Source organism: Epinephelus lanceolatus, chromosome 5 (genome assembly GCF_041903045.1).
Source record: "Epinephelus lanceolatus isolate andai-2023 chromosome 5, ASM4190304v1, whole genome shotgun sequence".
NCBI lineage: Eukaryota > Metazoa > Chordata > Actinopteri > Perciformes > Serranidae > Epinephelus > Epinephelus lanceolatus.
The window spans coordinates 48,553,951-48,574,785 of record NC_135738.1 but is presented as its reverse complement, the minus strand read 5'-3'; the positions used below and the strand labels follow the sequence as shown (position 1 = coordinate 48,574,785).

General features: G+C 39.6%; 1 protein-coding gene and 1 long non-coding RNA gene across 3 annotated transcripts in view; one reads left to right on the top strand and one right to left on the bottom strand.

Moving 5' to 3' along the window:
- LOC117251295 (NT-3 growth factor receptor-like) overlaps positions 1–20,835 on the top strand; it is a 666,479-nt gene that overhangs the window by 553,277 nt on the left and 92,367 nt on the right. The window lies entirely within an intron of this gene.
- LOC117248683 (uncharacterized) lies at positions 4,184–10,477 on the bottom strand. The gene is made up of 3 exons (XR_004500927.2): positions 10,105–10,477; positions 8,573–8,615; positions 4,184–4,397 (listed from the first exon to the last, which is right to left on the bottom strand). It is a non-coding gene; the product is annotated as an uncharacterized LOC117248683 (long non-coding RNA).

Below are 20,835 nucleotides of genomic sequence, written 5' to 3'. Positions count from 1 at the left end.
GAATGGAGACAACCGTTTTGAAATGAAGACCTGTTGCTTCAAATCTATACAGCTCCGATGTCCTCAGGCAGGTAGGTGACAAGACAGGTCCCTGTCTGGGAAGGTGTTACAAAGCAGTGATTTTTACTGGCCTCCCGGACCCCAGTCGGACCCCTGGCTCATGTTACAGTCTGTGGGAAGTGCCTGCGGGTTGCCTGGAAATGGACAAACAAAGCAAATGTTATCAAGCTAAATGCCCAATTCTTATTTACATTCTCTCAAACATGAGGAACTAACTGATACATGTAGTAGGTTAAATGATTAGAAACCCTCACCTCCCCAGCAAAGAACACTTTTCCCAGAACATCTTCAGCAATGATGTCATAAGCTTCCCCACTGCTCCTGTCTTCACAAAGCTGTAGGACATTCTGAGACCACAAATCTTTCTCCAACATGTTACAAAGTACTTCACTGGCTCAGGGACCTCCTATTGAAGAAAATGGAGACAAAATCAGGATAAGGAAAATCTTGTCATTTGAATCGTGCACAAATAAACAGGTGTATGATTCTTTATTTTTTTCTTACCTGCTCCTTGAAGAGTTCCATATCTCCCAGGGGCCTAGATTGACTATGGCAAGAGAATCTGCTCAGCTTCAGACCTGGTCCAGTGTGCTTCCACAAGCATGCTCCAGGTTGCTGAGGTGAAACTGAAGCACCTCCTCCAACTCACTGAACTGGATACCAGACTCCTGAAGGAAGTTCTTGTAGACCTCCTGGACCTTTTCTGAGGGAGGGAAATGTTTTCAATGAAAATTAAATATACTGTAGCACAATATCCTTATTTTCCTTACAGTATGTACACGTGTACTGTATTCTCTGTTGGATGAAACAAGGAAGGCATCTGTAAGGAAAAGGATGGTTATGGTTACCCCCCAGAGGAGTGCCTTGGTTCTGAAACTTGTCCTTCCTCCACTCTGCCAACACATCCAAGATGATGTTGAAGTGGTAGTCCATGCACTTGTCTATAGCTGGGTATGTGGCCCTGCCTCCCTCCTGGAACAGATCGCACCTCACCCCCAGTGTGTGCATTTTATAGATAGATAGATAGATAGATAGATAGCCACCGTTACCACTTAGCACTGTGACAAAGGATTTAATATGAGTAGTGCAGAATGCCCGTGGGCATGTGTATTTTGTATTTTGTACGGGTCAGAATATTGGTGAATGCTCTATGATCTAAAGCTAATGCAAAAGTGAGTACTGTATGGTGGTACTTTTTTGCATGGGCATTGTATGGTAGTTTATGGGCCTCCTATAGTTTGTAGTAAAATAGGTTTGAATAGGTTTGGTGGCAATCTGACAAACATTCAACAGACTCCTGCCAGGAGTTGAACCTGGAAGTTCCATCAAGTCGATGGATGTCTTACCATTACACCACAGGAGTTTTGTTTGCCTTTTTGCCATTTTGGGGGCTTGCTTGTTTTACAAAAGTGGAGTATGGTGGTACTTTTAGATATAGTCATTGTAGTTTGATGTTAGATGTTCTCATTTGTTTGTGACATTCCCCCAGCATATACTCACAACATTAGCCTGAGGTTCAGTCCAGTCCAGTCCAGTCAACTCTTCTGCTCTTCTGGAGGCATTGGTGGTCCTCTTTACAGAACCATGCCATTAAAGCCAGAACTATAATTATAATATTATTACTTTCATTAATGTTGTTGTAAGCTACTGTCGTTACTAGGGTTGGGGATCTCTCTGTGATAGACGATTCAATACATATCTAGATACACGGGTTATGATACGATTCAAACACGATATATTTTTAATACAGAACGATTCGATATGATTCGATACAGTGTAGGAACGATACAATTCGATACGATTCTATGGTTAACATTTGTTGATGTAGACATTAATCATACATTATAAAATAAAGAAGCCAATTCTATAAAAGTGACATTATTACAGTATTTTCAAATTTGTAAAAGACCACATCCCCAAGCATTGTTGCTGTATGGCACTGGCAAAAATAAAATAAAAAGTCAAACAACAACAAAATCACGTCAAATGTATTTATTTTTAGACATGGACCAAAAAAAGTCTTGCTGAATGAATATCATTTTGTTGGATGGGATCAATATAAAATGAGAAGAAGTTTTAAACTTTAAGTGAAGTGAACTTTAAGTAAAATTTAAGTGTTTTAAACCTACTTGTTGTGTTGTTTTTATGGTACTGTCTGTGTTTTTGCATGTATCTTATATGGACTTGAGTCTGGAATAAAGTTTATTATAACGCTGTACAATATAAACATAAAGCAGAATAAAATGATAACATGCAATGTAGGGGCAGAATCTGACATCTCCTGTTATTAGTCGATATCATGGACTGTGATGACTAGCAGCTTATCACTGACAGCATGTCAGACTATTTCTCTGTGTTTGCTACACTCTGTGTTTGTCATTTATAAAAAGATAAATCACTTTTCTATAATACATCAATGATATTTCAATGGAATAAATTACTTATTGACTTATTCATACTTCAAAAACAGCATGAATAAGTGATTAACATAAGGGGGGATCAAAATAAAATAAATAAATAAGATAAAAATCAACCAGCCACCCTCCTCCCCTGACAAATAAAAAACAGTCCCTAAAGTGCGCTGAGGTTTGTGGAAATGTGAACTGCTCGTTTCTCCTCTGACACATCACACACCTGTGTGCTGCCAGGGCTCGCCTGGTATTTCTGGGCAGTCATGACACCGACGAAGACGTCTTGGGCCTGGAGCTGGGCTTGTCGGTCGCCGGTAAGCCGTTATCATGCGCCGCCATATTTGACAGGAATACGTATTTCTGTCTGTGTCTGTGACCCCGCGTTCAACCTACAACTGGCAGGATTCGCCTTTAGTTTCTGCTGTGGCTTGGCTGCTCCCTGGTTTATCCAACCAGCATTAGCTTCTGTTCCTCATCTCCACCGGTCAAGCTGGCGCTGATGTTTACATCCATTATCGTTGTCAGTAATGCCTGCTACAGAGCATCCCAGCTAATAAATTTTGGTTCCCTAAACGTTCTGGGAACATTTGTTTTAAGTTGTAGGAACGTTTTTTGGACGTTGCAACACAACACAATATACTGGTATAAATGGCAAGTTTTCCTGACGTAACCAGAAGGTTATATTGATGTTCCCGGAACGTTCTTGGAAGGTTAATTGAATGTTTAAAGGTTACCAGAATGTTTCCCCTAAAACATTCCTTCCAAGTTAAAACCGCAAGTTTTCCTGACATAACCAGAAGGTTATTTTGATATTCCCGGAACGTTCTTGGAAGGTTTATTGAACGTTTAAAGACGGTTACCAGAATGTTCACTGTAAAACATTCCCTGCATGTTAAAACGGCAAGTTTTCCTGACATAACCAGAAGGTTATATTGATGTTCCCTGAACGTTCTTGGAAGGTTAATTGAGCGTTATAAAAAGGTTACCAAAACGTCTAACCTCAAATGTTCCTTCCAAGTTAAAACGGCGAGTTTTCCTGACGTAACCAGAAGGTTATTTTGATGTTCCCTTACCATTCTTGGAACGTTAATTGAACGTTATAAGAAGGTTATCAAAATGTTTCCCCTCAAACGTTCCTTCTAAGTTAAAACGGCAAGTTTTCCTGACGTTACCAGAAGGATATTTTGATGTTGCCTGAATGTTTTGGGAAGGTTAATTGAATGTTTTAAGAAGGTTACCAGAATGTTCTCCCTCAAATGTTCCTTCCAAGTTAAAACGGCAACTTTTCCTAACATAACCAGAAGGTTATTTTGATGTTCCCAGAATGTTCTGGGAAAGTAAGTTGAATATTATAGCCAAAATGTTTGAATGTTTTAAACACAATTATAAACAGCAAGTTTTCCTGACGTTCCCAAGGTTAATTGAACACTATAGAAAGGTTACCACAATGTTTTCAGTTTAATGTTCCCTTCATGAAAATTATAAAACAAATGTGATTCTGTTCCTACTCCTAGGAAATTAAAACACTCAGAGAATGTTCCTAGAATTTTTTAACAATACCATTGACATCAATACCAATACATTTAAAGTGTCACCATCACATACTCACTGAAAAACCAGAGAGAAAAAAATTCTGTCAACATTGACATTTGTCTGATTTATTGGAAACTACGAGAAAAAAAAAAAACACCAGGAGAGCAAACACGAACACTTTCTGCTAAGGAACATACAGGAACATACAGAAACTTACAGGAAGTAACATAGATGGAGGAACACTGCAACAGGAACATACAGAAACATACAGGAAGTAACATAGATGGAGGAACACTGCAACAGGAACATACAGAAACATACAGGAAGTAACATAGATGGAGGAAAACAGCCCTAGTCCTGGCTTTCTGCAGTTTGGTCTGCTGCTTCACCCCCCTGTAAAATAGAAAAAAAGTCATGTTAGATAATCTTTTATTGCAACACACGTCACACTATCATACAAACAAACAAAAGTTTCTAAGACTTGGCTTTAAACAGCCAATGCAGGGTCTAAAATTATATTTTTGGCTCACCAGTCAAATGCCTGTGTAATGGCAATAATTTGTGGTGATCATGAAAAACACAGAGAGCTGTCCTTTGGGCGTTTATTTTCTTTGAAATACATTATCAAGCATTCAGACCCTGGAACCTCAGCTCCCGGCGAATGAGAGACAAATTGACATACAGAGTGGAAGTACTTATGCCAGAGAAACAGATAACGCCTTTGCGTACACAGAAAGAAACTACTTCACATATGCTGACCTTGTGGGCCAGATAAGGATTAAGACATGGAGACAGACAGAAAAGGCCCAAACTACATGCAATATGAAATAGGAATAGACTAATAGTGAAAAATTGATATTACAGGAAAATTGACCTGACACCTAGTACATGAAAAATTATATCAACTAGGGGTGTAATGAATAACCGATTTGAATCGGAAAATCGGTTTTGATTTAAAAGATGTGAGTGCATCGGTACACAGATTAATGAATAGGTCTCAATGTAGCTTGAACTGGCGGATGGCCCGATTGAAAAGTTAAAAATCGGTTTAATGTTTCTGATGCAGCTGCTGAAAGCTGCATCTCCCTCTTTGACCATCTCCTGCTCCCTCCCGTAACCCCTAAATTCCACCAGATTCGTGTGCAGCGGAGCTGATGCGTTTCAATTCTAATCAATGTTTGTGGTTCCACTGGCTCTGTCACAGCTGCGGCGCTCCAGAGCATCCGCAGCAGATATGCAGAGCTTCTATTTTTACGCCGGAGCACAACGCAGCAATTCAGCATAGAGCAGATCGTGCGGGACAGGAAGTCGTGCGCAGAAACAAAATAAAACATCCAGTTAATTTTAAGCGCAGTTGACTCTCTCCCGCTCCCTCAAATAAAACTCTCACGAGACTGTCGCAGTCAGTTAGCGCTGTGAGTTTGTACACAGATCTCTCTTTGTTGTTTCTCTGACTTTAATTTGTGCCAACAAAACCTGAATATTGTTTATTTTTTCAGCCAGAAGGGCTTTGGAGAGCTCTTACATGTTGTTGTTACATGTTACACTAATAAACATGACAAAAGAAAAACAATGGACTGACAACATTCTCAGCTTGATGCTGGCATCTTCTCTTTGCTCTTTTCCACAGATCTGTATATTTGGATCTCTTCCTTCCTGAATCCATTCTAAAAATAAAGAGACATTTGTCAGAGCGACTGACCTGCTGGCTCATTCACCGTATCTCGCTGAAACAGGGAGGGGAGGGGCCGACTAAGGCTGGGGCCACACTAGAGAATTTTCAAATCTTAACCGATATTAAAAATGCAAGAGACCACAGACATGAAGATTATTTCAACCCCTTTTAACTCTATAAATCTTCTAAATGCACACACTGTTTGAGATACTATAAAATTAGCCTATTTCAGTGATGTTGCTAGGTATGCGTCCTGCGTCCCTAACGTATTAAAATCTGAAAGGACGCAGTAAACTCACTATCCATGCGTCCCGGGGACGCACCTCATTTTTCCCATGAAAAAACAATACATTGTGTACAACAACTCGTGTTTAAAATCACAGTAACTAACAAAAGAAACCTTGTTGTCAGCAGACCAAACAAGTGCTGTTTCAACCCTCTGCGCATCTACCATGGCTGATAGCATTCCAGCGCCGTGCCGGATCTCCGGCTCGCCGGCCGTGCCGATATGCCGGCTCGCCGGAGATCCTCGCGGGAGATCCGGCACGCAGTCATGCCAATACGCCGGCATGACGCCGGAGATCTGGCACGGCGCCGGAACGCTACCAGCCATGATCTACTCAGCGCAGACGTGATCCCCTGTACACAGTATGGCGACATGCTAGTTTAGCCGTTACCAAAACAACTAGCCAGTCACCGCGGATTTCATTTCAACAATTAAAGATACGAACTTCATAGTAAATAAACCCCCGTTTCCACTGCTCGATGCTGTGCTCATTCGTGTCGATGATGTTTTAATGTTTAGGGGACGTGCAGTGATTGACTCAGTTCATTTGATTTAGTTGATGTTCAGACAAGAAGATTTTGGTTTTATTTTGGTGACAATTTATTTGTTAACTGTGTCATGGTGATGAGAATGTTCTGTTTATGTGTTAAAATCAGCACTTTTATTGATAATTAGGGGCCGGGCAGCCTATTGTTTTCCTCAATGTTCTTCTTCTTCTTTTTCTTCTTCCGAGGAAATCCTACTTCCCATGCGCGAAAAATGAAAAAAACTTTGCACAAAGCTCCTGTCCCATGCCAGATTTACTCAACTCCAAGCACATGTCAATATTTCTCTCGGGGGGGGGGGGGGGGGGGGGGGCACAATAAGCGTTTAAATTTAAAAACTTTGAAAATTCCTACCAAACCAACCGTATGTGCTACAGTTTTGCAACTTTCACCAAAATATAGCCCCAATAATTTAGAAACTTTTGTACACTCAAACTCAGTACAAATTATGAAGTCCATCACTGTTTTTTTCAGAAACTGTAAAACGTATTAAACCTATTTCCTCCCACAATATTTGCTCAAGTGACACCAAACTTGCTACAGAGCATCTTCAGACTGCCCTCCATAAACGATCCAGACAGATTTTTGATTTATTGAAAATTGAGCATCAAAATGTTTGACTGTAAACAGTATTGTAAACACATACTTGCAAATTCTTGCTAAAAACATTTTCAATGTTCATGTAAAAAAATGACAAAATTTTAGAGTCATGGTAGATGATATATGGAAAACATCAGATTTTCTCTTATGAAGCAAAACACTTATCGTTAAAAACAAATCACCAACATTTCCATGCTGTCAAGATGCAATTTATGTATTATCAGATTTTTGTTTTGATAACAGAATTTATGACATTTTGACAATTTTTGAAATCTGCCTTGACAACTGCTGCCTGGTTGGTGACTACCTGAGTCCATTTTTCAGGTCACACACTAGGAGCCACTTCCAGCCAATTAGCTCAATGAGTTACGAGCTGATTCTTGGTATTAGAGGTTTGAGTTCAAGCCCCAGCTATAGTAGTCAATTCAAAAATGGTATTTTCAAACATCAGTTTTTCACTTATGGGGCCAATAAATCATTGTTAAAACAAATTACCAACATCTCCATGCTGTCTAGATGCAATTGTGTATTTTTGCCTTAATAACTGAATTTTTGACAGCCATTTGAAATCTGCCTTTACACACTAACAGCTGCTGTCTTGCACACAGGTGACTGGCTTAGTCAATTTATGAAGCTACATGTACATTTCCACTTGCCAATTAGCTCAGTGAGATAGGGACTGCTTCTTGGTGTTGAAGATTGTGAGTTCAAGCCTCTGCTCATTCAACATTTCCATGTGAGAAATCTACCCAAACTTTTCACAAAGGTCCAGTCCCATGCCAGATGTCCTCAACTGGAAACACAAGACAATAGTCTTGATGGCGGCACTACAGCAAGCCCCTAAATTTCAAAACTTTGAAAATTCATAACAAATCAACCATTTGGTGCTATTTATATGTTGCTACAAAAATGCTATTTTATTTGAATTTTTGTATGTCTTGCCACTGTGACAGTTGTTTTGCAATAACCTTTTCAGATTTGGAATTTTATTTGTTTAATTTCAGATAGGCTACATTTTGAACATACATGAATATATCCGTTAATTATAACCATATCATACCATACCACCATCAAAGGAGTTTAACACTACAATTTAAGAAATAGAAGAATATAAGAAATAGAAAGAAATACATTTTTTTAATTGGGGACCCATTGAATTTCCCAGGGACCCAATCAACATCACTGCTATTTTATTGCTTTTGTTACTGCAATATTTCAGAATCATATTTTTTCATCAGTCTGACACATCGGTCAGCGAGGGGGACAGCCAGCAATTAAAAACATATCTACTTTTGGGCACAAATACACATAAAATACTTGCACTGTAGAGCCCTAAGAAGTCAATAGGATGGTGTCCGCAAATAGGATGGTGTCTGCAACATTAGAAAATTCTGCAGGGGTGTGCCATGAAAAGAGAGTATTGAGTGACACTTTTTTCTGTTGAAATAGAAAATATACTCACCACAGTGACCTTTCTCTCCAACTCTCCAATAGCCTGAAAGCAACTGAAAGAAAGAAAAAACTCATGTCATATTCTTTTTGTTTGTTTTTAAATCACTGACACATAATGAGCATGATTAAATAGCAAATATTGAGAAAGATAATATTAAATATTAAATATTAAATATAAAAGGACTTACAGATCTTTGAATACAGACACTATATTGGGAAAATAGGGTCCAGGGTGCTAAAAACCATACTTTCCCTTTAAGGAATAAGCCTCTCTTTGCAACAATCATATTGAATTATCTGACAGCTAACACCCTTGAAAAAGGTAGGCTCTCTTTTTCAAGACACCTTAAGCACTTTGCAATGGTCATCTCATTACGAACCAAAGCAAAGGTAGCTAGTGTGCACTGCAGCCCACAACACATCAGTTTGGGTTGACTGTGGCCCAGATGGTAACGCAGGTTAGCACCTTGCATGGCAGCTCCCACCATTGGGGTGTGTGTGTGTGTGTGTGTGTGTGTGTGTGTGTGTGTGTGTGAATTGGTGAATGAGAGGCCATTGTAAAGTGCTTGAATGCCTCAGCTGGTGGAGAAAGCACTATGTAAGTGCTGTCCATTTACTATTTGGCCCATAGGAGTAACATGGGGGTTAAGTGTCATGCTCAAGGACACTGACATGTGGACAACAGAGCTGGGATTCCAACCACTAACCCCTTGATTGATAAATGACCCTCTCTATGAGTCTGTGAGACAAAGCCAGATTTTTTCATGAATCTTGTTTTGTCGGATTAAGTTTTTTCTCTGCTGTTATAGCCTGGGGGTACCTCTGCAAAATACAGGAGGGTATTCAGTGATTACCCCTTAAGCATTTTCAGGTATTAACCACTGTTCAGAAATTAACCCCTTCATGCCCAGCTAAAAATGGTGCACAGAGAGCACACCCCTTGATGTGATTCGGATCCACACCAATAATTGGTTGAAGTATCCAAACCATAATTCCCCTTTTAAGGGGTTCTGCGTTGGCTCATGCTACATGCATTTATCAAGTTTGAAGAAAAAAAACAATATTTTTTTTGTGTAATTCCAGAGGAATTAATCCAACAAAACAATGTTTATCCCCATGTCTTTAGTGAGGGATTTTTTTTTCAAACTCCCTGTAAGTGACATCCAGAAAGAGCATAAGAATGAGGCTCGTTATTGTCTAATTCGAGGCACTTTGTCAAGGTGAACTTATTAGGTGATGGATCAGAAATGAAGATCAAGCTACTCAAAGCTGTCTTTGCTATTTTATCATTAAAAATCAAAGCGGCACAAGAAGGGGTTGGGGTGATCATTCTTGTAGCAAACATGATTCCTAACTATCAATAAAAAATATTCCTTAATTTTTATATTTTTAAACCTTTAAGTGCCGTATTTGTTTTGATGCCAAAATTCACATCGTGATCATGAACACAGCAAACACTATAAAAAAGTTAAAATTAAAGAGTGTAGAAAAAGCACTGAGCACTGTGTCTGTCATTTATATCTTGCATTTTTTGTGACTTACCGGTTTTGCTCTCCTCCATGTGCTCTAATGGCACGGTTGCATCCCCTGTCCCTGGCACCAATCAGCCATTTTGGCACTGCTTTTTCCGCATCTTTCCTTGTTATGTCTTTGGTGAGGGAATTTTTTTTTCAAACTCCCTGTAAGTGACATCCAGAAAGAGCATAAGAGTGAGGCTCGTTATTGTCTAATTCGAGGCACTTTGTCAAGGTAAACTTATCAGGTGATGGATCAGAAATGAAGATCAAGCTACTCAAAGCGGTCTTTGCTATTTTATCATTAAAAGTCAAAGCGGCACAAGATTATATTTAGGAGCGAGTGTTAAGTGTTCCCAATGCAGTTGCTTTATGACACTGATGATCAATGAACAGTGTGCTCAAAACAACACTGATGTTGTGTTGAGAATATATAAACAGCATTAGAAATGTTCCGTGCACATATTCACTTCTCAGTAATTAATTAAATGCTCTAAGCCACAACGGTGTCAGTTTGTTATTAACTTGGATTTTTAGATATAGACAGAAGATGGGGGAAACAATATAGGAAATGAAATGATGATGTTTATGGAATGTTTATTTGGAGATGGGTAAGTTTATGATGTTATTTACGCTTCAGACTCCACCATGTTGGACAGCCAGCGCAGTTGTTTCTGCCGTTGCCATGACAACGCGCATCCATGAACCTGTCACCTGTTAACCTGAAACACCGGTCGGTCACGGCTTTTCACATGTCCGAAAACGTTGCAGCAGATTTACAAACAGGAATTTTTTAGATAAGCTAACCACATATGGGGAATCTACATGGTGGCTTTCTCGCCTGAAAAAATGTTAAATCTTAATAATGTGACTCAACAGTCCCACTGTGAAAACTGCAGCTGCTTGTGAGTCTGCTAGTCTCCACTCTGTTCTCCTACAGAAAAACGCCGTTTTTTCATTTTCGGGTTTCCGTTTTGGTTTCAAGACGGAAAAACGGACCCATTTGCTTATTTTTCTGATTTTGTTTTGAAATGGAATAATGAAAGAACGAACCATACACGGATTAAACATACAGAGTTGCTCACTAACTGTCACGAAGTTAACGTTCAGCGTTATGACGGCATATCTACGTTGCTAACGCATGCATGGCACTATGTTATATTATGTGTTGTTCTATGTCTGTGTACATACAGCATAAGAAATCATACTCACTGTGCCATAAAATGCATTACGAATTGTCATGACGTTAGCCAACATGCGAGCCTCTGAGCGGAAATGGAAACACCGTTTGCGGGTAAAAAAAAAGTTTAGCCAATCACAGATCCCGCTGGTAGACGTTGGGATTATGAGTAATGTAGTACTTCTTCGTGACTATGTGAAAATTAATTGTTGTCAAACCTATATTTGGAAAAAAAAAAAAAGTCTAGATATGAGCGTCGATCGTCTGACAGTTGTTCTAACATAATTAGTGAGTCTACATTGGCAAGTTAGGACATTACATGTTAAACTCATGTAAGGAGAGGTCCTTTTCCCACAGCACTGGCATAGCCAAGCTGGGGGGGAAAGAAATGATCTATAATGTCTTACCTGTGAAAGGTGATCCCACATTGTCTTGTTTTGCAGCTGCGCTCATTTGAGCAGCCATACGCTGCGCAGAAGTCTGGCATCTTAGACCCAGCTTTTTCTATCGATATCGGACTCAAAACTCACTCAACTGCTGTGAACACAAAGCCAGTCATTTCAATGTACCTATGCACCATATTTTATATCTACATCAACATGAAATAAACTCACACTAAATGCTCAGTTAACTTGTCACAGTAGACTATGTTGTGGTGGAGGGTCGTGACTCGTGAGTTTTCAATATGGTAATTCGTGAGGACCACCTTTACCGCAATACAACCACCATGCACACAGGCAACCGGCTAGTGAGAAGTCTCACAACCTCTTTGTTAGCCAGTTACAAAATATAACCATAGACACAATGAAAGTTATTTAGACAAAAGATTGGGTTGTAATAAAGTCGTCTGGACTTGGGAAAACCTATAATATAGCTATGTTTAAATCTGGATTGTGTTTCAGATGTATTCAACCTTAGCTAGCTGGATAGTAGCCAAACTGCCTGACTATTCGGTTTTTTAGACAAATGAAAAGCAGCATTTTCGAAGGATCCATGTATTCAGTATCATAGCTAAAATGGTAACATTTGTAAGACACCAAACCATTTAGAAATTGATCAAAAAATCTACAAGTTATGAGTATTTTTGTGGCTGCATACTCACCGCGCAAGAATGATTGACTCCAGAATGACCCCGCCACAATATGGCTGAAAGCTTCATTGTCACTTCATTTGTGCATGGGGCTCGTAGAAAAGTCTGAGACTGAGGATGACTAGTAGTGATGCGCGGGCCGACCCATAACCCGCGGGTCTCGCGGGTTACCTGTGGGTCAGGTTGGGTCGGGTCAAGAAATGTTCACTTTATTGGCAGGGTGGGTGGGGATGGTCATTAAAGATTAAATATGTCGGATATAGCCTACTTGTTAACAAAACTGTTGTAGGTTAGGTAAATGCATGTTACGTAACGTAACCTGTGACCTGACGTCAAAAAAGTGCCAAGCAGTGGCCACAACAAACCAGAATCAATAAAGCGGTGAAGATGGAAGAAGAAGTGAGGGAAAGATTAGGGTCGGGAGAATACAGAGTTAAAAGAAAAGAAGGCCAAGCTGCTAAATCTCATGTTTGGGAAAATTTCTGTGAGGCAGTTAGTGCAGCAGACAACAGCAGCATTGGCTACGTGAAGTGCAATTCCTGTGATAAGCTATACAAGCATGAGAGCCACAAGACGGGTAAGTTAATAGCGGTGGGGGCGGGGTGGGGTGGGTTGTGAAAATAGATGCGGTTGTGCAGGCGGGATGGAGCGGGTCAAATTATTTCATAAATGCGGGACCCGCAGGTTGGAAATAACCCCGACCCGCACATCACTAACGACTAGGCATTTTGAGGATGAGATAACAAAAAAAGAAAAAACAAATCAACTGTGTAAATATGTTCAAAATTCAGTTTTACTGAGAGTTATGTTATCAGATATGGCTGCCTCCTAGTGATGTCACAATATGCAAATTAGATGAGTGAATTTACCCCCATCAGATTCCTGTTCTTTTATTTTGAGGATGAGATGACAAAAACAACACAAAACAAATCTACTGTGTAAATATGTTCAAAATTCTGTTTTACTGAGATTTATGAAATCCAATATGGCCACCGCCTAGTGACGCCACAATATGCAAATTAGATGAGTTAAGGTTCTCCCATCACAAACGTTGGGTCATAATGAATAGTTTTCTCTTTTACAGTATGCCTTTATCTCTCACCACTTTCAAGCTACAGCCTTTTCAAATGTTGAAATGAAATTCAATATTTTCCCAAATAAACTCTGGCACATAAAGCGTTAAAATGGAGATTCTGCCCCTGTCATGTCTGCATTCAAGATTTAGACACGCACACACCATCATGTTTCTGTGAGTTTGTGTGCCACAGCAGTTGCTATGGTGATTAACCAAGCGCACCTGGGAGAGGAGCAGAGAGAGACACACAAACAGAATACAGAGAAGAGAGCTGAATTAGTGGAGATCAAACTCCTCAAACTAGTTAGGGGCTGGGCAGCCTAAGCTATCAGGACCCTATTGTTTTGCTGCATGTTCTTCGTGTTCTTCTTCCGAGGAAATCATACTTCCCATGCGCGGAAGATCACCAAACTTTGCACAAAGGTCCAGTCCCATGCCAGATTCACAAAATTCACAACAAATCAACCATGCTACAGATTTGCAACCAAAATGTAGCCCCAATACTGAAGAAACTTTTGTACATTTAAACCTATTGCAAATTATGAAGTCCATCAAACTTATTAAACCTATCTCCTCACACAATTTTTGCTCAATTGACACCAAACTTGCTACAGAGCATCTTCTTCAGACTGTCCTACACAAACGATCCACACAGATTTTTGATTTATCGAAAATTGAGCCTACAGTGCATCAAAATGTTTGACTGTAAACGGTATTGTAAACATATACTTGCAAATTCTTGCTAAATACATTTTCAATGTTCATTAAAAAAAATGACAAAATTTTGGAGTTATGGTAGATGATGTTTGGAAAATATCAGAATTTTATCTCAAAAACTGATTTTTTTTTCAGCATTTTGAATTTCGCTCTCATAAGAACAGTTGGAGTCAATGCAAAAATGGCATTTTTAAACATCAGTTTTTCACTTTTGGAGCCAATAAATCATTGTTAAAAACAAATTACCAACATCTCCATGCTGTCTAGATGCAATTTGTGTATTTTCGGATTTCTGTCTTAGTAACTGAATTTTTGACAGCTGTTTGAAATCTGCCTTTACACACTAACAGCTGCTGTCTTGCACACAGGTGACTGGCTTAGTCAATTTGTGAAGCTACATCTGACATTTCTGTTTGCCAATTAGCTCAGTGAGATAGAGGATGGTTCTTGGTGTTGAAGATTGTGAGTTCAAGCCTCAGCTTGTGCAACATTTCCATATGAGAAATCTACCACAACTTTTCATAAAGGTCCAGTCCCATGCCAGATGTCCTCAACTGGAAACACAAGACAATAGTCCTGATGGTGGCGCTACAGCAAGCCTCTAACAAATCAACCATATGTGCTACAGCTTTGGAGCTTTCACTTTGAAAAACATGGCATGGATAGCTACTGTCTGGCACCCTGATGCTTGGCTTAGTCAATTTGTGAAGCCACACATGAGCTGTCACTTGCCAATTAGCTCAGTGTGATAGAAGATGGACCTCAGTCTCAGAAGTTGTGAGTTCAAGCCTTGGCTAAGGCAGAACGGACATTCTAATGTGAAAGTCCTGTGTTCAGGCATCATTCTATGTGGATTAGAGACAACCAAGGTTAAAATAATTATGATCCAGGCACTTTTGCGGAGAGACAAATACTCTTTATCAACACTTTTCCCTGTTATCCCTTGTCTCTTTTCCCTGTTTATTGGGCTTAGCTATCAGTCAATATGCAGAGTTTATCCAGTAGCTACTTTTACATTTTAAAAAATGTTTTCATCTTTGTCACCATGGATAATGTTTAGCTTCAAGTTAGATCAGGCCAGTTTGTTCATAATTGCTAGCAGTTAATGTTATTCTTACTTTCTTGTTCTTGAGTTTTTCTTTCCTTTGTATATTATGAGTCTGATCACTTCAGCCACTCATCCACAATTTGAAGGGCATGCCATAATTACAGTCAGGTCCATAATTATTTGGACAATGATACAGTTGTCATCATTTTGGCTCTGTACACCACCACAATGGGTTTTAAATGAAACAATGAATACCTGCTTAAAGTGCAGACTCTCAGCTTTCATTTAAGGCTTTTTCAAAAATGTAGTATGAACCATGTAGGAATTACAACCATTTCTTCACACAGTCCCCCGACTTTAAGGGCTCATAAGTATTTGGACAAACTAACATAATCATCAATTAAACAGTCAGTTTTAATACTTGGTTGCAAATCCTTTACAGTCAATGACTGCCTGAAGTGTTGGACACATAGGCATCACCAGATGCTGGGTTTCTTCCCTGGTGATGCTCTGCCAGCCCTTTACTGCAGCCGTCTGCACTTCCTGCTTGTGTTTTGGGTGTTTTGCCCTCAGTTTTGGCTTCAGCAAGAGAAACGCATGTTCAGTTGGATTCAGGTCAGATGATATGACTTGGCCATTTCAGAACATTCCACTTCTTTGCCTTAAAAATGTCTTTGGTTGCTTTTGCAATATGCTTCAGGTCATTGTCCAACTGCACTGTGAAGCATCGTCCAATGAGTTTTGAAGCATTTGGTTGAATCTGAGCAGATAATATAGCCCCAAACACTTCAGCTTTCATATATATATATACACAGTACAGGCCAAAAGTTTGGACACACCTTCTCATTCAATGCGTTTTCTTTATTTTCATGACTATTTACATTGTAGATTCTCACTGAAGGCATCAAAACTATGAATGAACACGTGGAGTTATGTACTTAACAAAAAAAGGTGAAATAACTGAAAACATGTTTTATATTCTAGTTTCTTCAAAATAGCCACCCTTTGCTCTGATTACTGCTTTGCACACTCTTGGCATTCTCTCCATGAGCTTCAAGAGGTAGTCACCTGAAATGGTTTTCCAACAGTCTTGAAGGAGTTCCCAGAGGTGTTTAGCACTTGTTGGCCCCTTTGCCTTCACTCTGCGGTCCAGCTCACCCCAAACCATATATATATATATATATATATATATATATATATATATATATATATATACATATATATATATATACTCACACTTTAATTTTCTCTTCAACTCGATCATACGGCCAGAATTTTCACTGTATATACACAATTTATACCACAAAACGCAGGAAAATTTGTCCTGGTCACAGACATGTTGACATGGAATCTCTTTCATGTACACATTTTTGCTGAGTGGCTCCAAAGTGAAGGGAGCGCCGATTTTTTTCTCATTCACTCCCATGTAATCTGAGAGGAGAAATTTCTGGAAACAGCTGAGGTGCAACACATTTGTACCTTGCTCCTGTGACCACATTTTTGACTCTACAAATATAAAACATGACACGTGCGTTTACAAGAAGTGGCTCTCTCTCACCATCACTTTATTTTCATTATCGGACCAACAGTTTGGGTATGGGAAGAATTTGTTGGAGGAGTTCAAACCCATTATAAACAGCCTTGGCTGATCTGCTCTCTCATGAGCTCTCTGTGTGCCCCCCAGGTGCAGGCAAGTCATTAATCTCCATGACAACGGCTGCACACACAGACATGCACACACAGCCCTCTGTACTCATGCTTGAATTTTCTCTTCAACTCGCTCATACGGCCAGAATTTTCACTGTACATACACAATTTATACCACAAAACGTAGGAAAATTTGTACTGGTCACAGACGTGTTGACATGGAATCTCACATTTTTGACTCTACAAATATAAAACATGACACGTGCGTTCACGAGAAGTTTATCTCTCTCACCATCACTTTATTTTCATTATTGGACCAACGGTTTGGGAATGGGAAGAACTTGTTTGAGGAGTTAAATCTCTACTAAAAGAAGTCTCTTCTCTGTGTTCTGTCTGTCTCTCTCTGCTCTTCTGCCAGGTGCACCTAGTTTATTACCATGGCAACCGCTGTGCCACACAAACTAACAGAAACATGATGTGTGTACGTGTCTACAGCCCTGTCCAAATACCTACACTTGCGCCCTTGTGCCCCTGAATTGCGCGCTCCCGCTAAGGGGCGCAAGTGCGTAGGGTGTCCAAATTGTCTTCTGTTGTTATCAAGGGGTGCAAACCTGCGCCCTTAATGCACCCCTTCCGAAAGTGCGCATCAGACCTCACTTCGCTGAAGGATTTTACCCAGAATCCTCTGTAGTGTTGTGACGCCGTAACACTGCACAGCTGGCCGGTACAACTCACCATCTTCAAACGGTAACTGACGTATCCGCGAGCCGTTAACTCCGACTGACAACAACCGTTAGAGGAACATAACGTCAGACAACACGCTGTGTGGACTTAATAATACATGACAGGGCATTAATAATGAAATAATATACAGTTTACAGTTGACCTGAGGTTTGTATGATAGTCCACATCACTTTACAGTTTTGATTGTGTCTTTAATTATTATTATTTTATTACCGTATGTCTTTATAGTTTATTTTATATCACAATTTACCACAATTTATCCAAGCAACAGACGTTTTAATAGTAATAACAGTAATCTAGGCTACGTTAACGGTAGAGTAAAAAAAGATGTTACAGCTAATATACACATTATTAACAGGTAAATTCAAGAGTAAAATTTAATTTAAGAAATTGAATTTAAAAAATTTACCTGTTGGTTGGGCATCAGCATCAATACTTGGATCTGATGTAGATGCTGCCTTCTCCTGCGGCTCCTAATCCTCCTCATCATTTGCTGATTGTATCTATTTATCATTTGCAGCAGCAGTGCTGTGAACAACGTTATTTCCTCTATCGCCATGTTTCGTCTCCTAGGAGACAGACCAGCTGGACCCAAACGGAAGTGACGTGTACGCAACTGTCCCAATTCTCCTTTTTAAACGGCGTCGATCCCTTGCGCACTTACGCCCCTAACTGCACTTTTGGCAAGTGTACTTCAGGGAAGATCTCAGGGCGCAAGTGCGAGTATTTGGGCAGGGCCTTCATCTTACATGCAGACATGACAGGGGCAGAATCTCCATTTTAACCCTTTAGTTACCAGAGTTTATTGAGGAAAATATTCATTTCAACATTTCAAAAGGCTGTCGCTTGAAAGTGGTGAAAGATAAAGGCATACTGTAAATGAGAAAACTATTCATCATGACCCAAAGTTTGTGATGGGAGTAAATTAACTCATCCAATTTGCATATTGTGGCGTCACTGGGCGGTGGCCATATTTGATTTCGTAAATCTCAGTAAAACAGCATTTTGAACATATTTACACAGTAGATTTCTTTTGTTTTGTGCTGTTTTTGTCGTCTCGTCCTCAAAATAAAGGAAGAGGAACCTCATGGGAGTAAATTAACTCATCTAATTTGCATATTGTGGCGTCACTAGGCGGCAGCCATATTGGATTTCATAAATCTCAGTAAAACATTCAAAGATTCAAATCATTCAAACTTTATTTTATTAAAGGCAGCTATTCAGTGTGGTGTCAGCTTTTCAACAAACTTTCAAACATTCAAATCATTTAAACTTCATTGTATTCAAGGTAGCATTGCAGTCAGCTTGCAGCATTCACACCCGCAATTTCTTCAGAAATTGCTTCTCTAGTTATTATTCTTCCGCCGCGTTTTTTGACTTCAGTTATCTTCAACATACTTCAACCGATTCAAACCATTCAAACTTCTTCTGATTCAGCTTCATTAGGACATTATCGGAAACTTTCAGATTTTTCCATAGCGTTCATACTTTCCCGGGAATTCAACGTTAAAATTCCAACTTCTATTAAAGCGAATGGAGCGAAAACGGTTGGACCGCTACTCGTTCCACAAACTTCAACCGATTCAAACCATTCAAACATGAAAACGATCAGCTGAATTAGGACAATCACGGATCTATTCACTTTTTTCCTAACATTCATACTTTCCGAGATATTTCCGATTTTTCCCAAATCCTTTTCCCATTGGGAATGCATTACGGAATCCTCAAAAATCTAAAAATTTCACCTTTTTTCAAACTGTGACTACCGATTCATACTTTCAGCTAGAAACTCCATTCAAAATGGAAAATATTCATCATTTTGCTGACTTTTTACATATGATTCAACTTTTCAATCCCATTCAAAATTTCAAAAATATTCAGCGTTTTCTGAAACTTTGTTGTAATGGAAGTCAATGAGAAAAATCCTTCAAACTCACTCATCTTCACCCACACATCACCAATTCATACATTGATGTCGAAACTCCATTCCAACTCTCAAACGTTGACGCTGCCGTCGACTTTCAGGAACTAATTCAAATTTTCAATATCTCTTTTGGTTTTTCTACAAAGTCAGTTTAAAAAAACATGAAGTTTTCAGCCCTTCTCAGACTTTATAATGGGTGTGTACTGTGTTAGCTAGAGTGGGTGATGTCATCACTAGAGTGAAGAGCAGCTGTAAACTCATCAAGAAATTTTCTCTTCAACTCGCTCATACGGCCGCAATTTTCACTGAACATACACAATTTATACAAAAAAAAAACGTAGGAACATTTGTCCTGGTCACAGAAATGTTGACATGGAATCTGTCACATTTTTGCTGAGTGGCTCCAAGGCGAAGGGAGCGCCGATTTTTTTCTCATTCACTCCCATGTAAACTGAGAGGAGAAATTTCTGGAAACAGCTGAAGTGCAACACATTTGTAACTCGCTCCTGTGACCACATTTTTGACTCTAGAAATATAAAACATGACACGTGCGTTCACAAGACGTTTATCTCTCTCACCATCACTTTATTTTCTTGATTGGACCAATGGTTTGGGAATGGGAAGAACTTGTTCGAGGAGTTCAAACCCATTATAAACAGCTTTTGCTGATCTGCTCTCTCATTAGCTCTCTGTGTGCCCCTCAAGTGCAGGGAAGTCAGGAATCGCCATGACAACGGCTGCACACACAGACATGCACACACAGCCCTCTACTCATACTTGAATTTTCTCTTCAACTCGCTCATACGGCCAGAATTTTCACTGTACATACACAATTTATACCACAAAACGTAGGAAAATTTGTACTGGTCACAGACATGTTGACATGGAATCTCTCACACGTACACATTTTTGCTGAGCAGCTCCAAAGCAAAGGGAGAGCCGATTTTTTTCTCATTCACTCCCATGTAACCTGAGAGGAGAAATTTCTGGAAACAGCTGAGGTGCAACACATTTGAAACTCGCTCCTGTGACCACATTTTTGACTCTACAAATATAAAACATGACACGTGCGTTCACGAGAACTTTATCTCTCTCACCATCACTTTATTTTCATTATTGGACCAACAGTTTGGGAATGGGAAGAACTTGTTTGTGGAGTTAAATCTCCACTAAAAGAAGTCTCTTCTCTGTGTTCTGTCTGTCTCTCTCTGCTCTTCTGCCAGGTGCACCTAGTTTATTACCATGGCAACCGCTGTGCCACACAAACTAACAGAAACATGATGTGTGTACGTGTACAATCTTTAAAGGACAGATTACAGCAGCAGAATCTTCAT